This window comes from Cuculus canorus, chromosome 5 (genome assembly GCF_017976375.1).
Source record: "Cuculus canorus isolate bCucCan1 chromosome 5, bCucCan1.pri, whole genome shotgun sequence".
In the NCBI taxonomy this organism is placed as follows: domain Eukaryota; kingdom Metazoa; phylum Chordata; class Aves; order Cuculiformes; family Cuculidae; genus Cuculus; species Cuculus canorus.
In genome coordinates this window covers 38,246,175-38,270,879 of record NC_071405.1, presented here as the reverse complement: position 1 = coordinate 38,270,879, position 24,705 = coordinate 38,246,175, and the positions used below count along the sequence as shown (strand labels likewise).

The 24,705-nt window shown below is 42.2% G+C and overlaps 1 long non-coding RNA gene across 2 annotated transcripts; it reads left to right on the top strand.

Annotated features, from left to right (window-relative positions):
- The first annotated feature begins 9,429 nt into the window (after positions 1–9,429).
- On the top strand, positions 9,430–24,282 carry LOC128852412 (uncharacterized). 2 transcript variants are annotated; one of them, XR_008450241.1, is made up of 4 exons: positions 9,430–9,477; positions 14,885–16,644; positions 18,578–18,737; positions 19,482–24,282. It is a non-coding gene; the product is annotated as an uncharacterized LOC128852412 (long non-coding RNA). The 2 variants fall into 2 exon arrangements; XR_008450240.1 differs by having other exon boundaries at positions 9,437–9,567.
- Positions 24,283–24,705: the final 423 nt, after the last annotated feature.

Below are 24,705 nucleotides of genomic sequence, written 5' to 3'. Positions count from 1 at the left end.
GACATGTTTGGGCCATGATATGCTGTGCCATGACTGGGTTATCTGAGTGGTATCATAATATAAGCTTCAAATTATTTTGCCTTCTCTTTATCCCATCTTTTGTATATTTTCATTCTCCAAGGAGTGAGAAACAAACAAGAAATGATTGTGTGAAAGAAGGAAAATTCCCACTAACTTTCTGTAATTCTGCAATTAACCATAGTCACCTGTTTTAGAGGTTTGCTTATACTTTCTTTTTAATAAACACTTACTAGGCCCAGAATATTACCAGATGAAAAAAGGCAAACACAGTATCACTGAAAGATTGTTTTGATTTCGATGGTCAATGAGTATAAACTGGAGAGGGGTCGATTTAGACTGGACATTAGAAAGAATTTCTTCACCATGAGAGCGGTGAGGCACTGGCACAGGTTGCCCAGGGAAGTTGTGGCCGCCCCATCCCTGAAGGTGGTCAAGGCCAGGTTGGATGGGGCCTTGGGCAGCCTGATCTGGTGGGAGGTGTCCCTGCCCATGGCAGGAGAGTTGGAACCAGATGATCTTTAAGGTCGCTTCCAACCCGAACTATTCTATGATTCTAACAGTGATTCAGCAGCGCAAGAGAAATGCAGATGGAAGAAGCAGCAGCTCTAAAATCAGATGAGATTAACCTCTTAACATCATATTTTAAAGTAAAAATATTTTTAAAATAGTTTTTGTCCAGCAGTCTGCTGTCACAAATGGATATATAAGCCACTCCTATGCGTGCATTTCCACTGACTTTGGTTTTGAAAGCCTTCTACTCAGCTCTTGGAGGGGGCCACCCAGGCCCATTTCTCCTCACATTCAGCCCCAATCCTGCATTTAGCTTTTCTCCCACATCTGCAGATTGGGAAAGTTTGGGGATTTTTCAGAAGGTGATTGTCTCTAATGAAGTGTTTTATGGCTAAGACCATTGCTAGAATAAAGCTGTTGGCTACTTCTGCCTACAGCTTCAACGTCAAAATACTATATACATTCATTAACTCTAGCTTCCTCCTTTCTTAATGATCTTATTCGTTAATGAATACTGGGGGTTTCTTTATTGCATCTTCTTCATCCCGGATCATTATAGGGTCACTAAATGTAATTCTTCCCTGTGGGTATATACTAGCTGTTCCTGCTCATTTCACAACACTGTAATTATGGAGAAACCAGAGGTTGCAAATTATAAAAACAATTTAGTTTAATTTAGATTCAGTGTCAGCTGTAGGGGAAAATTAATTCATGCACCCACATTGGCTTTATTTTTTGCTTTGTTTTTTTAACAGAGAGGGACCTTGTTTTACCTATCCAATGCCTCATACAACGTAGGAGTCCTCTGGCAGTGTTTCTTTTTCAGAGTCAGTTGGATTTGAGAGGTTAATACATTTTAAATTAAATTATTCTTATTTCACCAGGCAAATGCACCTGAGGTCCTTAGCAGCAGCAGCTCTGGAGTCCGTGGGTGTGATGGTCAGTTCCCTTGAGAACTGTGTTGTGTGTGATGGTGCTGTTTGTGCATATGAAGGAAACAGAGAGTGCTGCTGCTTGAAGCCTCCAGCTCTGCTTGGATTGTTCCTCCCCTGTGCTTTGAGCTGGGTGGGGTCGTGCTGTAGGGCTGGCCGCTGCCAAAATGGCTTGTTTCTCTCTTTTGCTGTGCGTACTGTCAGTAAAAACAGCAGCTTCACAAAGGAGACAACAATTCCTCTATTTTTTGTAACAGCTACTTATTTGCTGATCATGCTGGAGTGAAACTGGTTTCCCATCAGTGACAGCTAAACCCAGACTGCCCTGTTTTCCCTTTCTGATTTTGCAGAGCCAGGGGCAGCACACCTTAACTTTACACATACTCTGTCCATTACGGCACATGTCCTTGTGCTGCTTGCACACTCCTGGATGTCCCTGGGAATATATAGTTGCGCTCTTGAGAGGGATGATTGCCAGCAGATGCAGACACTTCTGGTTATGAGAGAGCAGAAGAAGGGGAAAAACATGTCTTCCACTGGTCAGTGGCAGAAATGATCCACCCTAGGCTTAGCATTACACTAATCTTGCTAGTGTAGTTGGCCTTTAAACCCAAAGATGACAGGTATTTTCTAGTACTTTTGACAGCAGACGAACCAGGTACTGAGTACAGACTTTCACCCAGTACTGCTGTTGGACCTCAGTTGTTTCTGCCTACAGCACATCTATTATTCCAGTCCTTAGACTCCAATCATCAGGAAGTGGCTACTGTGTGAGTGCTGCAGTAAGAACAAATCCCTGAAGTATCTGAGGGCCCTAAGCCTGTTTCATCTCTACTCATGCATCAGATATGAACTCACGTCTCTAGTGACTTAACTTTCTGCACCACCAGTCTCCAGCTTTCTCTGTAATGCTCTTATTTCTGCATGGGTCACAGGGGAGCCTCTCAGACTTTTAATCTGTAGCTTATTGTTTAAAGATTTATTTGTTTTGCAAGTCTCCTGCCAGCACTGATCACAGGTTATCTTCCATGGAAGCAAGCTGGACAAATGGAAGAGTGTCCACTACTCCAGCTTGGGTGCCTTAACTGTGATGAGACTGCTTTGAAGGATTCAGGTCATTTGCAAATGTCACCTTAAAACTGGAAATGTTTCATTTTTCTTATTTATAGTGGAAATGCGTGAGAGAAAATGAGGTGTAACCACCAAGTCCCTTGATGTTGCAGAAAAGCCTTTCCTTTTTTTTTCTGTAGGAGTGCCTTGTTTCCATGGCTACCCTGTGTTAAGATTCCTGCTGTTGGGATCAACTTGAATTCTGCAAGTACCAGAGGTTGCCCTGCAGTGGGATGGTTTGGTCTCTGGCAGGGGGTTGGGGCAGGATATTTACACAAACCAGCAGCACCTGTTTTCTGGGCTCTGCTGATCCCTCCTCCTCCCTGACTTTAAAGAAGGCAATCTTATGTTTCTTTCTTTGACTTTTTCACCCTCCAGCAGACTTCCTCCACTTCAGGGACACACTGCCACAACAGGCATATTAATTAAGCCCAGAAAGGAAATGCTGATCTTTCTCCTTGCTGCCAAATCAAGATGATAGAGCCGAGGGAAAACCGGAGTTCTTGCCCCAACCCCTTTGCTTGCTCAGTGATCAGCCTGTATTCTGCTAAAAAAATACCCAAAGAAATAAAAAAAATGAAACCCCAAACCCACCCAAATCAAAACAACCCCTGTCTTTTGGATATTAGTGTTAAGTGTTTCTGTCTCAGATTTCTCCTGTGATTTTTTTTTCCCTTTTCCAGATTCTCCCTCTCCCATGCAGGCAGCAACAAGTTGATACAGGGAAGTGTGACTTTTTGGTCATTATTGTAGCTGTACTTGGATGCCACAATCTCAGGAGTGCTGGGTTGTAGATGAGGTAGTAGTTGTTTTACTTATTCACAGATATGTTTGTAATAATAGGGAAAAGTTTCCGAAAGCCTAATGGAGGTAATAACTGGTAACTTCTAAAAGTTTCTGTGAGTTTTTAAGTGTGTCATGTATGGATCATTTGATTCCCTCTCTTTCTCATTTTTGTTGAAATTGTATGTTCTTGTCAATGATGTGTGTCCAGAAGCAGTAGACTTCAAACCTATTCATGGGTATTTCTAATTTCTCATTATCTTTCTCCCTTTGGAATTGATTGAATATATCTGGGGCTTTCTCTCTTGTTGCAAAAAGGAGCAACGCTGCTTGCAGCCTTTTCTCCTACTTATCTATTTCTGTAGCCACGAGGTACAAGAGAAATCTCAGCTTCTATTTTTTTCAATTTTCCGCTAAATTTCCTTTGAAGGTTATCTTTCCTGGAGGCTTCAACTGATCCATTTTCTTTCATTTCCTTCTCTCTTTTTGTGGTGCTATATAATGTGTTTGCATAAAGAAGAAGAAAGGAGAGAAGAAAGTATACCTTCCTGTTGACATAAAAAGTCTTTCGTTCTTACTCCGTTTCTGGGCTTTCTGCTTGCATATCCTAAATACAGCCTTGGATCAGTTCTGTGCTATAAAAGGGAATGCTGCTGTGAAGAATGCTATTTGAAATAGCTTTCTGTATGGACTTTGAATTAGGCCCTTTTGTAGCAGATCTGTTGTCCATGTATATATTGATGTAATCATAGGCCTTTCCTTTACTGCTTCAAATTCAGTTTTAATTTTTCCTTATTTTTCTAATTCAGCTGGAGCCAATGCAGCTAAAGCACATTTATCCTACTTCAGAGGGCATGAGGTTTGGAGAGTTGCTTTTGCTCCATAAAGATGCCCTGGAGACTTCTTTGCTCTAAGGTGGGGGGTCTCAACACTCCTGTGAAGGATCTCTGCCAAGACAAAGTGGTCCAGTGAAGAGCAGAGCTATTCTGGTCGTAAGATCTGCACACATGTTGCTGCATCGTGTGTGCCCTTACCTCTGCTGCCTGGTTTGGAAATTGAGTGTGGCTCTGTGCTTGTACTGTTCCACACCCAAGATATCTGAATGACTGCCTTTCCCTGAATCCCTGCAAGGCAGTAAAAATTGGTTGAATTTGCCCTGTTCTCTCTCCTTATGGGAATCATCTAGAAGAGTTTAGAATCATTGCTTGTTTAGAGAATTAATTGACAGTGTCTTTTCCTGGACATGGTGTGCCCTCAACTTTTACTTATTCTTTCAAGGCTTCATGCAGAGCTTTTTGCCAAGCAAATTAATCTTTTGACAATTTGACTCTACTTTCTAAGCAACTTTTATGAACATTTTTAATGTTTTCTGACTGCTTCTGAATGTGTCTGTGAGCTGTCTGGGAGTTTAGTTAGTATTTTAAAAGTACTTATTTACATGCTTCACATTCATAGCATTCAATTTTGGGTAAGTTGCAGTCCCTACTTCAATACTCACGGAGGAAGATTATTGCATTTCTCCAATTCAGAACCATTCCCATCCAAAAAAAATCAACCTTAGATCTACTTCAAGTTGTTTGTGTTAAAGGAAGACTGGATGTGGTGCATTTCAGGTCAGCCTTGCTCCTGTTACACCCTATCTTCCTCTTCTGAAGGGGCTGTAGGATGGCTGGCACCGAAAAGTCTCCTTGCACACTGGTCGCTCTATGCTAGAACTTCTGTCTTTTTTAAAACAGCTTTTTACTCTAATTGCCAGCAAATTTCCTTAGCAGGATGAAGGATTTGGCCTGTTGGTTTCTCATTTGAGCTTAGCCATAAAATCCTTGGGAAAAGCAAATTTTCTGTTCGAGGAGAGATAATGTCATTTTCCTATGTATTTGAGATCTGTATCTCCATCACCTGCTTATAGCCACACTGCTTTTCCTTCTGCTTTTATAAGCTTTCTAGTTCCTTTTCTGTATTTCTCTGGGCAAACAGCAGCTTTTTGGCTGATTTAGATAGGCTGATTGGCAGGTCAGCATTGATGTCCCTGTCAGCTGGCAACTTCTTCACTGTATCCATTTTTAATTCTCTATGTGGCTACTTGCTTGGGTTTCTATCCTTGATTTAGCTGATTTGCATGAATTAAAAATAATCTCAAGTAGTATGTCAAATTTGACTAAAAGTTGTATTAACAGGAGAGGTATCAATTTGCTTCTTATATGAAAAACTTCAGTGTACTCCTACTTAGCCCCAAGTCATGTGGTATTTTATTGAAATATTTGCCCACTGGCCTTAAATGATACCAATAATTGAGCTTTCATTTTCATTTTTTTTCTGTGGAATTTTATTTATGCATAGGGGAGCAATCTGATAGGTTATATAGCATGTAGACATTTGGTTATATGCGTTTAGCAGGAGGTCATTGTGCCAAAGATTAATAAAGTTATTTGACTGTGTTGCATTTCCTCTTTATTCATTGTATGAGCAGTGTTGACGTGTGCAGTACACTGATACAGATTGTACTGTTTCATCCAAGTACACACAGTCCTATTCTCCCTATTTTTTGCCTTTAAAGTGAAGCACTTGTAGTTGTGAATGATGTGATTTATTTTATTAATGGTATCTTTGCTGCAGGCTGTAGCATTGAGTCTCTTTGTCCAGACGAAGCCTTTTTTATGACAATGATAATATATGACTTAGTGTTTATTTCAGTAACAAGGAGACAACTGTATTTTGCTTGTCCTTATTTTTTCAGTCCTGAATTCTTTGGTCATTCCCAAAATAGACAAAATGGGCTGAAGCATATGCAAAGATTCTAATTTCAAACTTAACATTATCTATTGGCACATTATTTTTCACTGGAGAAAACAGCTCAAGAAAACCAACATATTCCTTAAGCATATCCTTAGGTTTTATTGAAGTCAGTCTGAGATTTCAGACAAATTTAGCAGCCTTAGCATCTTAAATTTGTGAAGTTAATTAGAACTGCAGAGCGCCGTGGTCTGGACTGCATTAGATCAGCTCGTAAAGAAAGCCCAGGGACCCACAAGGGTTTGCTAGCAGGGATAATCTGTGTTGTCTCCAGCTTCAACTGTGGCAAGGAGTTAGGATGCAATTGCATAGCCTGGACTTTATCCAGGGTATCAAGAAGCCCTTTTCAGAGAGAAAGTGGCTTGGTGCCTTTATTAACCACGCATCACCAAGGCTGTCCTTTACAGCCCTGCTAAGAAGTGGCAGCGCAGCCAGAGTAACTTATCCCATGGTTCTGGCTCTGCACTGGGTCAGGCCCAGCTTATGTGAGCTTCACTTCCTGCCTGCACTGGTGCCACTTGGAGACTTTCCACTGCAAATATTGATCCAGCTAACACTGCTTAGCGTATGAGATCCAAGGAGATGAAAGTATTTGGCCTTATGGCTGCAGGCTGTCACAAATGATTGCAACGTGAATCAGATCCTCCGCCTACCTGTGAGCTGCTGAGTTTAGGATTCTTTTCCATCCCCTGCCCACGCAGTCTTTAGCCCAAAACCTGCTACCTCTGCTCGGAAATATTCCATTGGAGGGACCAGGCTGGCACACCACCTTGCGGTTTGCGCTTCTGTCTTAAACACATCATCTTTTTCTATTCATTATATGCTTATGATAAGGCATTGTGTAGAATGGAAATATTTGGAGATCTTTTGGCTCCAGCTGTGTAGGTGCTTGTTCAGCTCAGTGTCATGACTCAGAAGTCTGCATTCTTTGCGCTGAATCAGATGATAGAGATGTGAAAGGTCTGTTAGGTCACCTAGCACGCCCTTTGGTGACTCTTGCTTTCAGGATGGAAGTCTAGTTTTTGTTCTGCTAGGAGAAAAAAGGAAGCAGATCTCTCTGCAGGTCTGGTTTGCTGCATGAATCTGTGACTCTTCATTCCTTTGTGTTTGTGAAGAGCTTTTGGAGTTTATACATTCAGAAAATCAGTATTGTTTCCTTTTGACAGATCACATGTGAGTTGATGCAGCAAAGGCAGAATAAAAGTCACAGTGCAGCAGATAGTCCATGGAGAAAAGCTTTCCTTAGGAAATGGGGTTTGGGGATTTGTGCCACCTGCTTTTTGCCATTATTCAGGGACAAACAGCACATGTGTCTCTTTCCTGGCTTATTCGTCCTGAAATTTCTTGTTCTGCTACACTAAAAAACATTGTTAATATCTAAAGAAAACCAAGATCTTGTTGATTGCCTCTCTTAAGAGAAACTGAAAGAGAGAGATACTGCTGGGAACAGATCTGGTTTATGTGAGAGGCCAGTTGTCCTTCCTTGAATGCATGAGAACCACTGGAGCAGAAACTGTCAGTCTGTGCTTTTACAGCCAACACCCTTCTCTGCTCACTGAGGTGTTTTTCATGATTACCCTGCCACACTTGTTCTGGTTGAGGTTCCTTCTCTCTTTGCTCTGTGTCCCTCTTCTACGTACGTGTGCGTGAGTGCCCAGGGACTCACCATCCTACCCCAGGCAGGAAGTTGGACAAATGCCTCCTGTCACACTCGCATTTCTATCTAGGCTTGCATTTCTGCTTGGTTTCATGTGCTGTGTTTTGGAGATTATTATTTCAAGTATTAGCTCTCAAAGAGGAATTTACTGATTTCTTGAAGCCATTTTATATGAAAGTCAGTGTTTATATCGCATGGTTTTAGTGAGGTATATCCCCAGCTACAATCAAGCTAGCTGATTACTTTTATTTCAGTAGGACCTGGATGGAAGTTTATCTCGGTGTACTCTGTGTGTACACGGTGAGAGACCCCGTGCAGAGGAATTCAACATTTAGGAGACATTACAACAAAGGCTAAACAAAACAAACACTGAATGTAGAAGCTTGAAATTGAGCTGAGAGCCTTACTTAGAAATCCATCTTTCTCAAGTGCAGCCTAAGAGTGCACTAATACTGTGATGTACTCCACCCCAGTACTTCCCAGGTGCTGTCATATAGTTTTAAAAACTTTAAAAATGGTAAAAAAACTGATTGCTTTCAGTCCATAATGCAGGATTCTCATTTCAGTTCATTTCATACTGAGGAGACTAATTAAATGAAAGGTGAAGTTATCAAACTGAACACAGGAACCTTTCTTTTCAGTGGAAAAGAGAGTTGCTGCCAACTTGTTTGGATAACAGCAGTTAGCCAAGTTTGGGTCCCAGAGCATGCTTTCAACCCTCAGTGACTCCAAGTTTGCTGGCTGGTTTGCAGTAGGCAGAATGGCAGCACAGGTTTGCAAGAGCTCTGTGTCTGACCTTCTTATCAGCAGTAACATGGTGGCAGCCTGGACTTTCTCATCCTCAGTGAGAAACACATCAAAGAAACAGGTGTAAATTGGATGCTGCTGCTTAGTGCTAATTTGTATTTAATTTGTTGGACAAACTGAAAACGGTAAGGACCCTTCTTTGTTTTCCTGAACAGGTCTTACAAATCTTCTGAAGTGTCCTACTTAGGGGAAAAAAAAAAATCCTTTCTGAATCTTGCTGCTCAGGAGATGCAACTGTGATTCCAAACAACCTCTGCCCTCTCCCACACCCAAACCCAGCTGAATGATGCCCTGATGCACAGGACTGTTTGTAGTGCACCTAGCACAAGCTGGTCTGAGCTGCAGAGGCTCTGCAGCGCCCTGGCGGGACATGGATTTAAAGGCAGGATGATGGGCAACGGGGGCCTGAATGCCAGCATGAAGGATAATGAAATAATGACTTCTGTCCTGTTGTAGCTCTGCATCCCATTTCCCTTATTGGGAGGACAGTTTAACCCCACCCTATTATTCTGCTTAAGTGATATGTAAAAAAAGAGGGAGGGGTTGGTCTTGGTTTTAGCCAACAGCAGAGAGTTTTTTATGTTTGAGGGAGTAAAAATTCATGGCCAGTTGCTCAGGATGGGAGATCTTGCCAAAGTCATTCTGGTCACGCCTCAAGACTACTTAGGAATTCTGTTATTGAAGTCCATGCTAAAACCTGCAAGCCTATGTCTGAGGAATGTTGTGTCATGATTTTTTTAAATCTATGAATCTGTAGTAATGTTTTAGCTTTTGGTTTAAAAGAAGCATTTTTTTCAAAACTGCAATCTTTCCCCGGGTGCTGATGACCAGCAGCCACCAGAAGAGGGGACACTTTCCAGAGAGGTGAATGCCCAGTGGTGACACTTCTAAAGGTTGCACTTGCTCTGCTGTAGGATCTCTTCAAATGAGAAATTATTATGTTTCCTATCTCAGGTGTTCTGTTTTATTTACATTTTCCTTACTAGTGCCTGTAAAGCAGTCCTAGGGGGATGTGAGAAGTCATAAAGTGTTCCTTAGTCCTCGGAGGCTAAACAGGTCCCAGCTAGGATGTATCCTACATGGGTTACTTAAGCATGTCTTTCACAGAAGATGCAGGGTGCTTAGCAGCTAACACCCCCTCACCCCCATGTTTTTAGTCCCTCCACTTTATTATATCCAAAATAAGTAAAATAATATGAACCTAAAAAAAAAAAAAAATTATTTTTCCTGGAAAACATTTGGCTTGGAGTTCTTAGCCTGTTTATTGATGTCTGTCTTGGAAAGGCAGGTGAATCTCATATTTCCAAGAAGACTATAAAATAGAGCAATGCAGTCTCATTTACGGATATTATGCAGCTAATTTAACTGTAAATTCAATCTTATATCTATGTAAACCATCAAGTAAAGTCATTGTGCTGGAAGACTGAGTTCCCAACAAACATCTGGGCAGGAGCACAAATCTCCAGTCTTCTCTTCCTGTCAAATCCCCCAAATGGCATCCTTTTGAAGCTTTGGAATTAGAAAATCTTTGTAGATTCAGGACCTACTGTTGTCTGAAGGCACCTTTATGTCTTTCTTTTTAATTTCTCTGTGGCTTGTGATTTCTATGTATTTAATGATTACTGAAACTTCCTGCAGTTAAAAGCAGTGTCTCCTTAGTTATTCATTAAATATATATATGTGCATATATATATATGAGAATCATTTGATAATCTGCCTGGTACTTTTCCAATAAATGGCTGATAATATAGTATTCTAGCTATATCAAGCAATTAATTAAGCCTTTCAGCACTGAACAGCACTGAACTGATACTGGATGCAGAATATCCCTCAAGTCTGTACTAAAATAAAAATGATCTTTACTGGAAATGGTGAGCCTGTGACTGTACACTCTACATAGGGCAGCAGGGATCTACCTGAGGTAGAATTTGGTGGGACACACAATTTATTGTCACTTACTTACAAAATGTTCCAGGAATTTCTTCTGATTCTTTGAGCTTTCCCTCATGTCACCTGACTTTGACTCAGAGCCCAGACTGCAAAATGTAGTTTGGTTTATGAGATAAGGTTTTAAATTTCAGCCCTAGCAGAATTAAGTATTGACTTGCCATTTATACAGATTCTGACTTGTGGGATGAGTTGACTGATTAAAATGAGGACAAGCAATCTAACAGAGTATGAAAAAATGATGAATAGGAAAGAAGTAACATTCAATAGTAATTAGGGAAGATTATATAATGTCTGTGGTCTATCGGACCTTCCACTGAATGAACCACACAGATTAGTTAGAAGACCCTTTAACAGAAAAGCAGAAGATTCCAGCGGACTTCTTAATTGTGGTTGACTTGAGAGTTTATTTAGTGCAGGTCTTACTATGTCGGCAGTATCACTACATCAGTATCAGCAGCGCACAATACAAGTTTCCACCTTTTTTCTCCTGTGAAGAGATAAGGGCAAGGCTCACTTAGAATCATAGAATCAGAGAATCACTAGGTTGGAAGGAACCCACTGGGTCATTGAGTCCAACCATTTCTAACACTCCCTAAACCATGCCCCTCAGCACTTCATCCACCCGTCCCCTAAACACCTCCAAGGAAGGGGACTCAACCACCTCCCAGGGCAGCTTGTTCCAATGCCCAGTGACCCTTCCCGTGAAAATTTTTTTCCTGATGTTAAGCCTGAATCTCCCCTGGTGGAGCTTGAGGCCATTCCCCCTTGTCCTGTCCCCTGTCACTTGAGAGAAAATGCCAGCTCCCTCCTCTCCACAACCTCCTTTCAGGTAGTTGTAGAGAGCAATAAGGTCTCCCCTCAGCCTCCTCTTCTCAAGGCTAAACAACCCCAGCTCTCTCAGCTGCTCCTCATAAGACTTGTTCTCCAGCCCCTTCACCAGCTTTGTTGCTCTTCTCTGGACACACTCCAGAGCCTCAACATCCTTCTTGTGGTGAGGGGCCCAGGACTGAACACAGTACTCAAGGTGCAGTCTCACCAGTGCTGAGTACAGAGGGAGAATAACCACCCTGGACCTGCTGGTCACGCCGTTTCTGATACAAGCCAAGATGCCATTGGCCTTCTTGGCCACCTGGGCACACTGCTGGTTCATGTCCAGTTGGTTGTCAACCAACACCCTCAGGTCCTTCTCCTCTAGGCAGCTTTCTAGCCAGACTTCTCCTAGTCTGTAGCACTGCACAGGGTTGTTGCGCCCCAAGTGCAGGACCCGGCATTTGGCCTTGTTAAACCTCATGCCATTGGTCTCAGCCCAGCAGTCCAGCCTGTTCAGATCCCTTTGCAGAGCCTCCCTACCCTCCAGCAGATCCACACTTCCACTCAGCTTAGTGTCATCTGCAAACTTGCCAAGGGTGCACTCAATGCCTTCATCCAGGTCATTGATAAAGACATTGAACAGGGCTGGACCCAGTACCGAGCCCTGAGGAACCCCACCTGTAACTGGCCTCCAGCTGGAGTTAACTCCATTTACCACCACTCTCTAGGCCCAGCCATCCAACCAGTTTTTAACCCAGGAGAGTGTGCGCCTGTCCAGGCCAGAGGCTGTCAGTTTCTGAAGCAGAATGCTGTGAGAAACTGTGTCAAAGGCTTTACTGAAGTCCAAGAAGACTACATCCACAGCCTTTCCCTTGTCCAGTAGTTGAGTCACTTTGTCATAGAAGGCGATGAGGTTAGTTTGGCAAGACCTGCCTTTCGTGAATCCGTGTTGACTGGGCCTGATCACCCAGTTCTCTTGCATGTGCTTCATGATAGCACTCAAGATCACCTGTTCCATGTCTTTCCCCAGCACTGAGGTCAGACTGACAGGCCTGTAGTTCTCCGGATCCTCCCTGCAACCCTTCTTGTAGATGGGCACAACATCAGCCAGCCTCCAGTCCAGTGGAACTTCCCCAGTCAGCCAGGACCGCTGGAAGATGATGGAAAGGGGTTTGGAAAGGACATCTGCCAGCTCCTTTAATCCTCTTGGGTGGATCTCATCCGGCCCCATAGACTTGTGGGTGTCTGGCTGGGCAAGCAAGTCTCTAACAACCTCCTCTTGGATCAGGGGAGCGTCATTCTGCTCCTCTAACTCCTGGGTTTGTACACAGGGGGAACAACTTTCCTTACTATTAAAGACTGAGGCAAAGAAGGCATTAAGTACCTCAGCCTTGTCTTCATCCCTTGTCACTGTTGGTCCTTCTGCATCCAATAGGGGCTGAATATTCTCCCTAGTCCTCGTTTTCTTGTTAATGTTTTTGTAGAAAGATTTTTTATTATCTTTCACAGACTTAGCCAGTTTGATTTCTAGTTGGGCCTTAGCCCTCCTGATTTTTTCCCTGCACGATCCCACTTCCTCCCTGTAGTCCACCCAAGACGCCTGTCCCTTCTTCCAAAGCTCATAGACGTTCCTCTCCTTTTTGATATCTCTCAAGATCTCTCTACTCAACCAAGCTGTTTTTTAACCCTGCTGGCTCCTTTTCTGGAACATGGGGATGGCTTGCTCTTGAGCTGCTAGGATTGCATTTTTTAGGAGCGCCCAGCACTCATGGGCTCCCTTGCCCTTAAGGACTGTCTCCCATGGGACTTTGCTAACCAGCCTTCTGAACAGTCCAAAGTCTGCCCTCTGGAAGTTTAATGTGACTGTTTTGCTAATCCCCTTCTTCATCTCATCTAGAACTGGAAACCCTATCATCTCATGATCGCTTTGTCCTAAGCGTCCTCCAACCATCACATCCCCCACAAGGCCTTCTCTGTTCACAAACAGCAGGTCCAGGAGGGCAGCCTCCCTCATCGGCTCACTCACCAGTTGTGTGAGGAAGTTGTCTTCCACGCACTCCAGGAACCTCCTAGAACCGCTTCCTTTCTGCTGTATTTCCAGCAGATATCAGGAAGATCGAAGTCTCCCATGAGGACAGGAGGTAGCGATCTAGAGACTACCCCCAGTTGTTTATAGAAGAGCTCATCAGCTGCTTCTTCTTGGCTGGGTTGTCTGTAGCAGACTCCCATCACAATGTCTGCCGCCTTGTGGGCTCCTCTGATTTTAACCCACAGGCACTCTGTGCCTTACTTCCCTTATACTTGCAAGTCTGTTTAAAATTTGAACTCTATCCTGTTTTTTTTATAACTTCTAATATTACTTTCCATTATCTAAGTCTTGACTGACTCCCCTTGACTGACTCCCCCAGACAGAAATAATGGAAAGGCCCTATGGCAAACTGTATTGTGGGGACTATTATCACAGCATTTAGAAGACAGAAGGTGAGCAAATAAGGAGATAGGTCCTCAGAGCCCTGGTTTCCTGTTAGATTTCTTTCACTTTTATGTTGTCTGGTTTCTTGCCTGCCCCTGTTGTCCTTTTCTGATGGCATCTTCACTGCCTCAGAGCCAGCTCCAGGACCATGATCTCCCGTGATGAAAATACCTGAGCTGGGCACAGGATTTGGCTGGCATTTTTTTGTTCCCTTATTAGAAGTGGTGAAATTTGTTATTTATCTCTATGTTATGCTCAGAAATAGACTTCTTATTTCTGTCTGATATTCCAAGGCAGTACCTTAATTAAAACAGCAATCTGGCAGCAGTACGGAACCTGTTAACCTGAAAGTTAACTTTCTAGAACCAGATTTGTCACCTTTTTTTTCCTCTCTATAAAATTTATCATGATTTGTCTGTAGCCCCAGACTCTACCAAGTTCTTCATTGGAACCATGGGAAGAAACCATGAGAGAATACTGTAAAATCTGTTCAAGAACAGCAGATGAACCTACTTTGCTCATAAAGACAAACTGTCTAGGCACAGAGTCAAGTATTGTTTATAGCAAGAGCTGATAATATTATAATTATTTTCTAAAAACAAACCAGCTTTCCTCTGGAAAACGCTACTTGCTTGTAATGATCTGTTTTAGTGAAACTGGAAAATGGCGAAATGGTTCAATATTGAAATAGACAATTCATTTGGACTTTCTTGTCCCCTCTACAGTCACCCATTTATTTTGCTCTGATGTCTTTGCTTTGTTCCCAGTATGTATATGATAGAAATGATCATATATTACATATTGGAACATTTTGATGTTCACGGTTCATTTTTTTTACATTTCAACTCCCTTTTTCTCCATGTTCACTAGCTTCTCACTCCCTGTTTTTTTGTGGTTTGGGGTTTTTTTACTTAAAATTACTTTATGACACTGTTTTCCACCTTCCAGTCTCCTCCTCCAATCCACCCTCCTTCATTGCTCCCCTAACGTTGTTTGTAGTGACATCCTAAACTTATAAATCTTGTTCTCTCGTTCTAGGTTTGATAATGCCTGAGGAAAGACCCTTTGGAACAGAATGTGCATGAATAACAGTGTACAAGGAGAAGCCTGAGGATACCTTCCTACTTTTCTGATGCGCAATACATTTTAATCTCTTTGCTTAGGGAAAATGACCTACTACAAGCCTCAAATGATGTTCTTCATCACACCTACTAGCTATTAATCTTAACTTATGGGATAATGGGTTCCAATTCTGTACTTTTGGTCGTGCTGAGCATCAGGACATCTCAGTGCGAAGTCTTGCTATGAGGGGCAGACACATAAGTCTAATCTCAATTACTGTCATCTCCATCTTTTATCCCTGGCATGTGCTACAACTCTTGGAAATTCTCAGCAATCACCCCTTTTCTTAATGTTATTCTATTTCCATTTTTACAGATGCATCAAACTAGCTTGAAGACATGATTTAATAGTTTATTAGACTACTGTAAGAACTCTGATCTAAGTAATTTATGATCTTTAAAAAACCTTCTATTAACTGTAATTCTGCTTTCAAAGTGCTTGAACAAAATCTGAGTTTTAGCATGTTGCATCTGAAGAAATGAGATGGTGGCAAAGATGCAGGGTTTCAGCAAAAAGAGGTGCTTATGAAAGCTTTAAGGAAATAAAGGGAGAAATGGCAGTGAAGATGGAAGTGAGACTGTGTCAGTCACCGAAGCTGGGAAATGTGAACATAAAGGCAGGAGGCCAGTGAAGGAATTCCTTGAAAGAAATGGAATCCAGGACAGTGTGAAGGGGAAGATGACTTGCTATTAGAGCTCTACTGTGACCATCCCAGGGTGAAGTAAAGAAGAGCTGTGAGGGGTTTGGGAGTCCATGGAGGGAGGTCAGCAATAGTCCTGTGGAGTGGTGATAGAGCATTTGCAGTGAGAGCTGTCTGGTGAGACTTTAGCTGAAGGAATGACTGCTAGTGAAGCAATGCATCAGAGGCCGTGACTCTTGGCTGTGGAAAGAATAGTGAGTGGCAAGGAAGACTGGAATAAGAAGTAGGTGAAGAGATAAATAGAATCTATTTACTACAGATTTGTGACAGGGTGGGCATGAGCTGCTTTTTATTGAATAAATTACTGTCACAGCAAATACTGTGCAATTGAATCCATTCTTTATCCTGAATGTCTATATTAGCTAAGTCACGGCTGTCTGTTCCAGGATTGCAAGTGGAGACGAAGGGCTACTGGAAACCAGACTGCAGCTCTGCTTTCGCATTTGTTCAACATTATCATATGTGCTGTGGGTTTATTCTCTGCTTTTCTGATTCTACTGATTTCTGTTTCAGCTCCTGCTGAGGGGTGGAGGGTGTTATTATTTGTGTTGTTAATATTTGTTATGTGTGTTATTTAAGGAAGAGCAAAGTTCAAGATCACTAGTAAATACTACAAACTACCTATGAGTAGGTGCAGTCTGGAATAGAAAGATTCAGAAGCCTTTTCCCTGTCAGGATATATGTACTGAATCTCAGTCCTTGTGATTCATTTCTCCTAGGTTTGCCCTATAAAATTTTTAAATAAATATAGATATTTGTCGCTGGACTGTGGAATACCTCCTATATTGGCTATATATATTAATCATATTATTTTATTATTATTAGTGAAATAAATTCAAACGTTTCATTGCAATGGTGAAGTGTGAATATAACTTCTAAAAGCTGGAACCCAACCTCTATGGCAATGTCAATGGAAGGTCCTGTTAGATGTCCAACCTCTAACAACACAGATTCCATTTTTGATGTTTAAAATAAGGTGAGTGATACCATGATGCCTTGAAGAAATCTTTTCGTGTGACCTGTGGCTTGCCTTCTTACCATTGAGAAAGACAGATTAATGTATAAAAGACAAGTACATTCTGAATGCATTGAGATTTTACAAGGGCTTTATGTAGTTCTTATGAACTTATTTTAAAATGCTTAGTATGTCCCTCAAAATGTAAATGCTGAGTGAAAACTACTAGTATAAGAAGACACTTCTGAAATTTCTAAGGGAAAAAAATAGCATTGACTAAAGAAATGAGTCGAATTATACGTGTGAGTAAGGTATGTAGCAGGCACATAAGGGCTTCTTAATGTGGCATGTCGATGTTCTCATGAGAGTCCCAGGGCACTCTCTTCAGGCTCATGATTAAAAAGGTAGAAGGTAGAATCCTGTCTGATTCAAATTCTCAGTAGCGGGATCACCTTGGTTTGCCTTGTCTTTCTCCCTCAGAATCCAACCTTCTCAGGGGACTTACTAGCTTTCTTCTCTTCCTGCCACAAACTGTTGCTGTCTTATGTTGAACACGTGTTGAAGGACACAGGAGGGTATGGCTGTGACCAGCAATGTGGGGGGTTGTTTTAGCTGCCTGGAGATTGTGCAACCTACTGTATTTCCTGCAGAGCTGGGGAGTCTTGTTAGTCATGCAGTGAAGGTAAACTGCATTTAATGAAGTCTACTCTGGTATTTCAAGGATGAGAACTCAAAACAAATCCATTCTTACACAATGAATAAATGATCTGTTGAAACAATTAAACTAAGAAATGCCACGTTGTGCTATTTTGGCAGTGATCTGAATCATGACACACCTTCCCCCATTTGTGTGGGAGAGATCACAAGTGGAATGCAAGATTAATTATTTGGTGATGGTTGGGTTTTTTTCCACTGGAGATTACCTCTTTGCACAGCTATGAACTGCTGTTGGTAGGTTTTGTCCATATCTCTAATACAAGCATGACCCTTTTTTACAGAACCAAGTCAGAGACAACTATCAGCTACAACTTCGTTTGCTGCAATAAGCAGTATTTGTTTCTGTAAACACTGCAGATTAAGCTGAGTTCTAAATTGTTCTTATTTAGTAGTTCTCACATCAACTGCTGTGTTTGCTCAGAGACCAATTTGGTTTCAGGAAGGCTCTGGGTAGTCACTGCAGGCTCTCTTGATGTTATCACCTAGAAGATAAGAACCATAGATCTTAATCCTCACTATTAAGGAGCGTCACACTTACAAAGCAAGATCCCATATGCTATGTGTACATTACTTAGATCTACCTGTTATCCACAGGGCAGCTCTTTTTGTATATTGAACACAAAAATAATACAATCGTGCTGCTTGTGGATGTAATGACTGTAACTGATCCATTCTCAAATTATAAAAAAAGATGGTCTTTGCACTATGCCTTTCGTTATTAAATCTAGACTGACATGAAAGAAAGAAGTGGTGTGGATGAGTCCCTGCTCAGATATATGCCACAATAAAAGCTCAACAAAGAACAAACCCAAAGATTTGTCTACATTAGACATTGTTCTGTTTCTTTCTGGAAAAGAAGTCTGTCCTTCAGTCCCCACCTCAGGACGCATTAACACTTCATTGTCCAATTATCAAGAAAGGTTCTCCAATAGTAACACAAGTGCCAAGAGTTTAAAAAGCCTGCAAGGCATGAATGAATGACAGGTTTGTTTTTATAATCCTCTACAATGAAATGAGAAATTACTTTTCTGAGAGCAGAAATCACAAAGAAGTTTGGTCAAACATGTAGTGTGAAATCTTGTTTTCAACAAACTAAGACGGATTTTCACCAAATGCAAAGGCATGTCTTGATGAAAGTATTTGGAAGCCAATGCCTCTTTATCACTTTGGGCCCAAGTAAGTGTAAAAAGCTTAATGCCAGTACTAACGCGAATCTCTGTAATTTCAATAACACCAGGTAAATCGAACAAACCACACCTTTTGGCTACGATCATCTAATGACTTCTGGTGATGTGATTCACATGCCATTCTTGAGGAGGAAGCTGGCTTGCTTTCTCCTGCCTTGGTCACAGAGCTGCCATGGAGGGCAATCCTCAGTCACAGACGGAAACTTCTTGGTCAGTAGTCCTCACTGCTGGGTGCTGTGGCTGAAGCCACAGACCTACCAACTCTTTGTCCCTTTGGGGATGGCTAATACTCTTGCCCATTCTTGATCTGACGGTGCCTATGATCAGGTCTGGTGCCAGGCTGTAATCAGGAGGCTGTGTGTTCTCTCTAATCTTGGATTGTATCGCTGTCTTGTCCTTGGTTTGTAACTTCCTCACTGTAACAGCTGCATTTGTGTTTTGTGCAATGCTGTTTTATCAGCTGCAGGTATATATTCAGTTTGGCTTGGAGTGGTAGCAGTTTTGGTGCATGCAGACTATTTGCTTTCTAGAGGAAACCAAACTACTTTCAGGTGAGTGCTTACTATGTGTCCGCTCCAAAAGTGTTCAAATCAGCAAGTGGGCCACTCACTCACAAAATTTTCCAGCTTGGACTGAAGTTCTCTGGAAGATCCTGTGACACTCTGTGGTGCTTTTCAGGATGTATGAAGGCCTGAAACATGTCAAGCCCCTCAGGTGTCCTGCTGACAGTTAACCCTCTGACCTTTGCAATTCATGTCTTCATCTTCCCTAAGACTTCCCTTTCTTACTCTTTTCCCTGTTTTGCTTGCTGTACCTTCTGTTTCCACTCTCCCTTGCTGAAGCACCTCTCTTTTCTCTCTCTTCTTTGTTGTTTTTTTGTTGTTATTGTTGTTTGTTTGTTTCTTTTTGTATTTTTTTTTTAATCTGGTAACATCAATCCTTTTCTCCTCCCAGGAAATCCAGCCCAAGGCAACCTAGAGCCTGAAGGAAATGGCATTGCAGCATTATCAAGAGATTGCCAGCTGGTGACAAGAACAAGTTCAAGGTGTTCATACCCTTAAAGACCTGAGGAAAGAACTATTCAGGATAATGACATGGCAGCTGTTCCCCATGTTGTGATGTGGTACAGACGTCCTAAACAGTTATTTGAGTAGAAGTACACCACTACGTCAGCCGCTCCTTTGGACACCTATGCTCTGGACAGACCATGCAGGTGAGTGAAAAGGAGAAGCTCCCCTGTTTCTACACCCATGGAGTCCCCCAGAGAAAACAAATCCAGGAAACTTCTTCAGCCCACTCCTAGCCCCAGCCTCTGTCAGTGATCCCCTGTTCCAGTACTTCTTGTTCTAGCCTGAGTAAGTGGGCTGCTTTTCTATGGGTTTCTTTTTTAGGGGTACAAGTTGCAGCTTCTGCCAGAAGAGTTTCTGGCTTCCTCTAGAGCCACTGAGTTGTGCTCCTAAGAAGTGCCAGGTAGGCCAGTTAATGGAGTACAAGGAAGAATAATGTCTACTGTGTGCCCATCTTTTCAGAGACCTCTTTAGGTGTAGGCTGAAAGGACACAAAATGTCAGCAGAATCTAGACCACACGGTGGAGGTTGAGGCATCTCCTCTCCATAAAAAGGAGAGGCATAACATCTTGGGTGCAGGTGGCCTTTCATGAGGTTCGGAAGGCATGGCCACTCCATAAACAGAGCATTTTGGCCAAAAGCCTAGGTACATGGCAGAAAGCCAATATTTCAAGATTAAAAAAAAGGGAGATAATGAGACAGAACAGAAGGTCTTGTGTCACTGTGGACAGGGGGAGAGAAGGTTTCCTTGGTGAATGGGTACCTTTTTTTTTTTTGTCCTGCAGGATGCAAACAGTTGCATCCACCTCTTACCTTTCTGGCCTTTATCAAGTCTGGCTCTCCCATCCATCTGAGATGCTTACACAGCCTTGTTTTCTCCCCTGCTCTCTCCACCACCTCCAGAGAAGCAGACAGCAAGCAAATGTCTCCTCACTCTCCCCCTTTTCCTGAGCTGCATGGCACAGCCACTTGCCTGTCAGCTGCATTTTTCTCCAGCAAAACACACATCCCTCAGGCTATGATGTTTCCTGAGGGTTGTGGAGGCAGCCGTCATAGCCACATGCCAGAACCCTCAAAAGGTCAAAAAAAGACACAGTGGGCCAGGGTGGACACAGAGTAACCATGCTGTGTGGATTGATGTCCCCCAGGGAATGAGTAGGTAAAGCAGGTAAACCTAAACCCCTCCTCTAGGAAACAGAATGAGACAGAAATATCATGTACAGTTAATTGGACTCCACCCTAACCTGCTCAGTTCACCCCACTAATGAACCGTGTCAGACATAGGGGGTCATCTGGCTTCTCCAGCTATTCACAGACTGCAGAAGATGGGCATAAAGCTGCTGAAGAAACTAGTCCTTGTTCTCCTGGTCCAGATGGAAAGGCTCTGCCGGTTCCTTGCAGAAGCTGAGTAGGACTCAGCAGTCATCAGGGCTGCAATGATTTGTGCAGCTTGTGCGGTTTGCACATTTGTGTCTAGTCTGTCAATCAGCACCTGCCATATTGCAGTCAAGGAAAAAAAGCACATTCTACTTATTCGTAGCATTTCATAGCCCTGTCCTCCACGGTCGTGTGGGTATGGCTTCATCATCCAACAGCACAGAGGGGTTTCAGCCTCTTCCACTTCATGCTGTGAATGATCCTACCTGGGAAAGTTTCAGCATCCCCTTTGAACCTGATGCTGGAGGCAGGGAAAGCACAGGTATCATGAGGCCTTCTAGTGAAGGCTGCCAGGATGTCTGTCAATCCATGTCGGTGGGTTCACTGAGACCTACAGACAACTGACTGGTAGCCCTTGTGGCAGTTGCAGCTGCTCTGGGACAAGCACTGGATGAGAAAGTGTGTCTTGTCAGACAGGGAAACCATGGGGAGTGGTGGCCTGGACGGTTTAGAGACTGACTTGTGCAGTCTAAACTAAGAAGGTTTGGAGGATGGCTTCAGGATCTTTAATTGTGACTTTGCCCATGTTGGGTTTGTCCACTACAGCCTGCTTGGCTGCTGCCTAGTGGGACTCAGAGGTTACTGTGAGGGGCAACCACCATGCAGCCACACACTGCGGTTGTGAGGTGGCATTGCCAGCAGGGTTCATTTTGAAGTTTTGCACCTCGCTGATGGTTGGCCCACTGCTCTGAGGTCATCTCCCTCACTCAGAGTCTTCAGATGATGTGTGACAAGTGAGTTACAGAGATAAAAACTTTCAGAAGCTCAACGCCTTTATCTCCTTCTTATGGTAAAGGATTGGCCAGGAAGAACTAGTTCAATCTGAGTGTCCTCTTGCAGCAAATGCAGTATGAAGCCTCTTATTCTGCCTCCGTCTGTGACCAAACTCCGTGCTGTGAGGAGGTCTGGAGAGCAGGCCTATGGTGTCACCAGGCCTATGGGACAAGGCACAAATCCACTCCTGCTTCACTGTGTTCCTTGTTAGCAAGCAGTGCTCAAGCGAAAACTTAAATGTTTTAATTTGTGGGGAGCCAAGTGTGCAAATATTCACTTGTGTCTTATAAGCTGTTCTGTAGAAGTGCAAATCTAATGGACTAGACTTGATTCCAGCACCCAGCAAAACTGCAGGTCATTTACTGCGCTTCCTGTCACGGCTCCCAGCTGATATCATAATGTGAGAAAAAGTTGCTGGTTTCCTGTGTGAGCTCTGCCATGGCCGGGGAAGATGTGTTGACCTCAGGGTGAGATATCTTACAAACACCCTCATCACTGCTGAATGTGTTATTTACCATTGTCTCCGTTGATTTTCCTTTTTTGTCCTTTGCTTTTTAAAACGTTGCTGGTTAAAGTTAGGCCCCAGCTTTGCCAATGCTTTTGGAAAACATCCACATAAAAGTCCTGCCTAGGAAACCAAGAAATGATTTAGTTGGGTAAGAGTTTGATGGAATATTACTGTTTAGCATTCATTTACCACAAGGTAGTAAAGGAAAGTGCCATTTTAAGCACAGGAGTGAATTCCATGAGTGGTGAACGCCCACATTGCAGTAAGTTCACAGCCTAAGCTCCTCAATGTGACTTTTTATTCTATGTAACTAACTAAAAAGATAAATTTAGATTTAATGGTAGTTTTAATGATTATCATAATTTGTTCCATTATTATTTTATGTGATTGCTACCTTTTTTTTTAAAATACCTTTTTCCCTAATAGAAGATTTGATAGTGAGCCACAGCATCTTAAAAAATTTGCGTTATTGTATCACGGGCTTTTAAAAAGGGGGATCTGAGTTGCTAGTAACAGAAAATGCTAGAGATGTGTTTGTTCAATTTTTCTGAAGAAAATTATCTAGCAAGTAGAACATTTGTCTTGCACGATGCTTATCAGAGAAGACAGAATTAAAAAAAAAATTATACATTGAAAAAATAGCATCTGATTTCATACAACATGTTCTGCCAGATATTCTGAGACAGCACCAGAAGGCACCACATTTCAAGTGGCAACAACATGTCACAGAAATATCTGGAAAGTCTCCTTTTCTTTAAAATTTCTGTTTATCATGCACTTGTTATCAAGCTGGCCTGTTTGTTTTTACCTTAATTTCCCCATTTTCCAATCAGCAGGTACATTTTTGCTTTCCAGATAGAATCTGATTGTCAGGGATTTAAAAGCGTAAACAAGAATGACATAATTTAAAAAAAATTATATATATATTTAAAATAATTAATTCCTACAGCAGACATTGAATCATATTGACTTCAGTTCCTTGTTCTCATGTACATAAGAAATGACAAAAAAGAATATCTATTTCAACAGCTTCTTCACCTGCAGTGCTCCTGGTGGTGAATTGCTAGGCTGATTTAAAGGAAGATACAGAGCGTCTGGAGAAAGAGTAAATAAAGGACTTATGTTGTTTATTCCCTGGTATGGCTCACTTGACTGATGCAGGCTTTCTGCGTATCCTCAGGCATATTCCATAGCGTGTTTGTGCTTGAATGCCCTTTCTGCGAACAGGATAATAGTATTTCTTCTGTCTATTTATACAGTAATTTCCATGTGACAGAAACTGGTTCTTATGATATATTGGCACAGAATCCACCGGTGTGATCCCCTAATATTGGTTCTGTAAATTGATGGTAAAACCCAACTCATACAAATATGAAAAATTAAATGTTAATTCCTCAGCTGAAATCTCAACACAAATTAATTTCATGCGTTTGAATAAGTGCTTTTCTTCTTGGCAATAGGCTCACTGGTCAAAACATAATGGATTTGGCAAAGTCTGCTAACATCACATTTGAACCAAAAGCCTAAGTGCCGCTGGAAGGCACTTAGAATGGTAGGTATTCTGAATATTGGGTATTCATTCAAGGAAGCATGCAGAGCTTCCTTGAGTTACATAGATTGAGACAGAAGGAAAAAGAGAGAAAGATAACTGAAACTCTGAAATAGCCTATTTTCTGACCTCTAGCAATTCTTCTTCCACTCCTGTTTTCCCATACCTAAATTGAGACAAGCCTGAAGACAACAATTTCACTTGGGTAGTGTCTGTCTGTTGATTTTTAGAAAAACATCCTTCCTTGTGTGTCACGGATGGAGAAATAGTGATGCACTTCACTTTTAAAAGAGAAGGCACAATGCATTTATTGATATAAAGCAGAGATTTGACAAAGTATGATGATAAATGCAACAATGATTTACAAGGTTTGATGGCAAGGTACACTTGATTATTTACTGTGCAGAGAACAGGGTCAGACAAAAGCTGCCAGGGAATTCCTCCCATTGAATCATGATGTTCAGAGAGGACCCCCTTGCATTCTACATCCCCCCTTCACTGATAGTCTAGGTGTTGCTGGATCCAGACTTGGGCAACAGTTTGTCTAAAGGATTATAAATGTGCAATCAATCCTTTATACCTCTTAGCTAAGATCACAAATTTTCAGTGCGCTTATTCCCAATTCATTCACCGAGTGTCTGTTGCAGCAAGGATTGTCTCAACCTTGTGGAGTAACCTTGGGAGTGTCCTTTTCAAGGGGAGATCCTGACATGCAGCCCACTGTCATTTCAGGAGTGCTCAAAAGGCTCTTGGGCTGCTCACTATTTATAGAGTAAGATGATTGACCCATAGTCATCTTTACATACGGGCTATAGGTGCCAGGTTCTTCCACATTTAGCTTGA